The sequence below is a fragment of the Schistocerca piceifrons genome, chromosome 1 (genome assembly GCF_021461385.2).
Source record: "Schistocerca piceifrons isolate TAMUIC-IGC-003096 chromosome 1, iqSchPice1.1, whole genome shotgun sequence".
Lineage (NCBI taxonomy): Eukaryota > Metazoa > Arthropoda > Insecta > Orthoptera > Acrididae > Schistocerca > Schistocerca piceifrons.
In genome coordinates this window covers 920,254,254-920,259,777 of record NC_060138.1, presented here as the reverse complement: position 1 = coordinate 920,259,777, position 5,524 = coordinate 920,254,254, and positions in this window count along the sequence as shown.

Here is a 5,524-nt window from a genome sequence, read left to right as displayed (position 1 = left end):
GGGACTGTCGTGCTACCCTTTGCACTGTCGTAAGCCGCTACGTTCCTCACCAATAGTTTGTAAAACAATATATTTCGGCACTATCGTCCCTTTACTCCCGAACTGACCAGTTCCATAAGTATCGCTTGCTTGTTTCTTTGGACTTCCCGTTATTAGTACCGCTTTGCTGTTGATACCAGATACCACAACCAGTGCATCAAACTCCGTTTCATTGTATGCTCCCTATTCCTTGGGAGGTCGGATCGTCGCCTAGGTCAACGAGCGAAATGCCCCGCCCGATTGGACTGGTCGGATACGGCCCCCCGCATATTATTTATCTGCGCTGATGTCTTCATCTCAGCCGGTCGGAGTGGCCGTGCAGTTCTAGGCGCTACAGTCTGGAGCCGGGCGACCGCTACGGTCGCAGGTTCGAATCCTGCCGCGGGCATGGATGCGTGTGATGTCCATAGCTTAGTTAGGTTTAATTAGTTCTAAGTTCTAGGCGACTGATGACCTCAGCAGTTAAGTCGCATACTGCTCAGAGCCATTTTGTTAGTCTTAGAATTTCGAAAGTGTTTCATCATTTTAAATTGTCAAACGCTTTTTCTAGGTTGACAGATCCTATGAAGTGTCTTGGTTTTTCTTCAGTCTTTCATCCATTATCAACCGCAACGTCAAAACTGCCTCTCTGGTGCCTTTACCTTTTGTAAATCCAAAATAACCACTATCTAATAGGTCCTCAGTTTTCTTTTCCAATCTTCTACGTATTATTCTTATTAGCAGCCTAGATGCGTGAGCTCTTAAGCCCACTGTGCAATAATTCCCGCACATGTCGGCTCTTACTGTCTTACGGTGTACGTGGATGACATTTTTTTGAAGGTTTGATAGTGCGTCGCCAATCTCATAGATTCTGCACATCAACTTGAACAGTTGTTTGGTTGGCAACCTCCCAATGATTTCCGAAATTCCGATACAATTTTATCTAACCCTTTTTCCTACTTTTTCTCAAGTCTCAGAGCTCTTCCAAATTCTAATCCCGTATCCGCTATGTCATCCATATCGATTCCATTAGCTTCGTCTAATACGTTGTCAGACAAGCCCTCCCTCTCATAGAAGCTTTCAACGTGCTCTTTCCACCAATCCGGTCTCTTCTCTGCATTTAACAGTGGAATTCACACTGACTCTTATTGTCACAAGTAGTCATTTAAATTACTCCGAAGGCTGTTCTGACATTTTCATATGCTGAAGCATCATCTCGACGAATATTCTGTTCGATTTCTTTACATATCTCGTGCAGACATTTCGCCCTGGCTACACTGGCTTGCTACTGATTTCAGTTTTCGTGTATTTAAATTCCTCTATTCGTGTCTTTCCCTGAACATATTTCCTGATGTTTCTCCGCATTGACATCCCTGTACGTATGTTTGTCCGGTGAACGTCTGTGATTGCACGTTTTGGGGACGTCAAATCCTCTTCAACTGAGCTGACTACTCTGTTATTCCTTTTCGTAATATCGACATGCCTAGCGATCTTAGAAAGCCTCTACGAGCAGCTAAAACCTAACAAATATGACTTTAAAACACACAGCTGCTTGCGTGTTACCACCAGTGGAGACCAGACCTGTAAAACCTTGTGGCAGTCTTCAGTGGGTCCACTGAGATTAACGAATCTAAAGACTGTATCAGCTCAAATCACCAAAGAAACAACGTCGCCTATCAGATAACAGAGACCAGCTGATCCACATAGAGTCATAAATGGGGTATCATTTGGTAAAAAGCTTAACATTTACTTGAAACAATAAACGTTAACAAAGTTACAGAGTCATAGTAATGTAGGTAGGCTGTTTAAGTTTTCTTATTGGTAACGCCACGTAGCTCTGTGTATGAAAATCACTGGCTGTGCTGTGTGCAGTCTGTGGCTAGTTTTCATTGTTGTCGGCCATTGTAGTGTTGGGCAGCTGGATGTTAACAGCTCGTAGTAACATCTCGTAGCGTTGCACAGTTGGAGGTGAGCCGCCAGCAGTGGTGGATGTGGGGAGAGAGATGGCGGAATTTTGAGAACGGACGATCTGGACGTGTCTCATTAAGAAAGAGCAAATTTGTAAGACTGGATGTCATGAACTGATATATATATAATATGACTTTTGAACAATATTAAGGTAAATACATTGTTTGTTCTCTATCAAAATCTTTCTTTTCCTAACTGTGCCTATCAGTAGTTAGTGCCTTCAGTAGTATGGATCTTTTATTTAGCTGGCAGTAGTGGCGCTCGCTGTATTGTAGTAGTTCGAGTAACGAAGATTTTTGTGAGTTAAGTGATTTGTGGAACGTATAGGTCAGTGTTAGTCAGGGGCATTCTTTTGTAGGGATTTTTGAAAGTCAGATTGCGCTGCGCTAAAAATATAGTGTGTCAGTTTAAGCACAGTCATGTATAGTTGTTCAAAGGGGACGTTTCAGTACCCAAAACAAACGCTGCTGTGTTGCTATACTTTCATGCCTTATTCGTCATCAAAACTTAAATGTCGGCTTTCAGTAACGCGATTAAAACACTGCCGAACTGGACAGTGTACACATCTCACAAATATAACGTGAGGACATTGCTGGTGTACCCGCTTTAAGAAGCCCGTTACAAAAAGTATCGTTGGAATTGCACACTTGCACTTCAGTGACACAGAAGGGAAGAACGTGCGACAGCAAGGCAACATCTAGTTTCATAAATATGTCTGCGTTAGTACTGTATGAGTTACCATAAATTGTTTGACCATTTTTTTTCTTATCTCATTTATGTCTCCTATGAATCAGTCGTTTGTAATTGTCTGTTGCATAGTATCTTTTCTGCAGCCACTTGTGCTTTCGTCGCGTTACTTTCATTAACCTTCGACTGTACACAGATGCACAGTTTTACGGATGAATGAGCTTGATGGGCGATACCATACACACAAATCTGGATTTTAAAATGAGTTTTAGTCGGTCTTAGCCATTAGAGTTGGGCTACGACTCTTACTAGAGATAAAATACTGCCAAACAAAAGAACAGACCCATCAATTAGGCAGGGGGCTTTGAAAACAAGGGATCTTCGAGGAAATACACAAAGTAAAACTCTAATTTCAGGGTTCCCTGTCGTCATTAGTGGTGAAATAGTTCTCATTCATTATCTAAATCATTAACTTTCATGTTAAGAGGAAGAGTCGAGGAAAATCATGAAAATATTTAACGTAAACATACATTAATACATGGATCTCAAATTAAAATTCCTTTTGAGAAACCATTTGATAAAGGATAGAAAACTGGAGTTTATTTGAAACTTAAACCAAAAGAGAACGTAATAACACTGAAAGATAAGGTACAAAAGCATCAATGTCGGACGTGACCTCCAAGATATTATACCAAAATGTAGACCTTGCAGTCACAACTGACGCAATATTGCACTGCGTTTACACGAGAATATCTCTGCATTACGGGACGCTCGCGAAAATAGAATGTCCTTGGCTTGAAAAGTAGGTAGAGAACATATTTGGATTATACGCTATTGGATGAGATTTAAAGACTAGTATAAACAGGAGGAGTGCCTGCCAGAAACATAAGAAAGGAATGTGCCAGAATGCGTGTGTTAGAAAGATTAAAATATAAATTGTGATTCCTCAGTAAAAATGTCCCGAATGAGTGTTCCAGAACTGAGATAATTAGGAGGAATTAAGTGATAAAAGCATAAAAATCCCTAAAAAGAATATATTGTGGGAAAGCTATTCACGAACGTCAGCTTATACAGTCTACTGCTGTATCGATGTACGGAAACAGTAAAAGTAGCTTCCTTCTGTTTCCAGTATTGTATACAACGTTTCCAAGCTGGGAAAGATCGGTATAATAAGCTTTGTTAAGAGTGAGAAAACGGCTTGGTCGTTTACGTACTTTACATTACACTACACGTCTATAAGGAAGCGTGAAAAAGGCATACAGTGAGATCAACAGTTCTCGTTTAAGCTTGAATTAATTCTATTATTAAAATATACAGTTACAATGCCCGTTCCGTAATTCATAGAAGATATGTAAGACAAGTTAGCATGGGTCTTAATGTCACTTAAGGTATATTTGCTACGAACTGTGAGCAGAGTAACAGTGAAATACACTGGTATTAATAAACTTTCATTTGTGAATAACATTCACTAATTTGTTAAGACATTCTAAAGTCACCATTTTCCTCAAGGATTTACTATAAAATGGTTCAAATAGCTCTGAGCACTATGCGACTTAATTTCTAAGGTCATCAGTCGCCTAGAACTTAGAACTAACTAAACCTAACTAACTTAAGGACATCACACACATCCATGCCCGAGGCAGGATTCGAACCTGCGACCGTAGTGGTCGCTCGTTTCCAGACTGTAGCGCCTAGATCCTCACGGCCACTCCAGCCGGCTGATTTACTATAATTTGATGTCCAGATATGTTACGTTTCATATCTCAACAAAGTTTCTTTACTACCATTTATTCCCTGCTTACTCAGCCGTATTAATTAAGCGTATGTAAGTGCTAATAGAGTCCTGTCATCTAAATTATTGTAATGGAATTAAAATTAAACCACAAAAATAGAAAATGCGCAGTAAGAAATGTCATACTTCTTAAATAAAATGTAGAAATTCTTCCAGTCCATATGTGGTATAACAGCAAACCTGTGCTTAACAGTATTGGTTAAAAACAGTCTTGGTTGCAATTTTACCTTTTTTATTTTTCAACGACACGTTTCGCCTTATTTAGGCATCTTCAGGTTATCTTTTTTAGATGAACGCGAGAGGCACCAAGATCTGCATAACGCAAATAAAAAGTAATTCTATTCAGTTAAACACTGCGGAGAATGCAGCATATATAATTGTTCTGAGTTTTGTGGGAATACCAGTAATTCCGGTTTTAATTACATTCGTTAAGTACCAGTGTTCGTGTCTGGTGTGCACTTAATAAACTCATACGCTGTCAGCTAATACTTTCATAAATATAATAAAGATGTAATAATAACAGTAATCAATCGTGTTTTCTATTATCTGACATTCAGTAGTGAAATTTATAGTAACAATAACTTAAAACTAAATCTCGAAATTTTCACTTATAGACCCATCTTGTCAAGAATTTCCTCACTTTTATTACGAGCTCCTCGGCTTTCTAGTCCTAAATCCAGAGAACTGTAGGCTTTCATAGTTCCCTAAGACATATCCAACGTAACAGTAACTAAAGTAATGGAAAGTTTGTGTGCAAAGATGGAACATCTCTGGTGAGAAAATTGAGGTTCTGAATGAAGAAGTGTTGCATGATATGTTTTTGTGCCGGCTTAGTCAGTTGAGGATCTTACCTATTTACCGAAACTGCTGCGATGGAATACACATGCACCGCATCTGTATTAAAACAGTTGCATTCTGTGTGGCAGGTTCACTGGGCTGATCGACGTTCGTACTCTTTCTCTCATTACGTGCACCACCAGCCATTTTTGTTGCATTTTGTGACTTCATTATTGAAAATCCGGTTGTTTACTTATTATCTAAAATAAAATTTGGAATTGA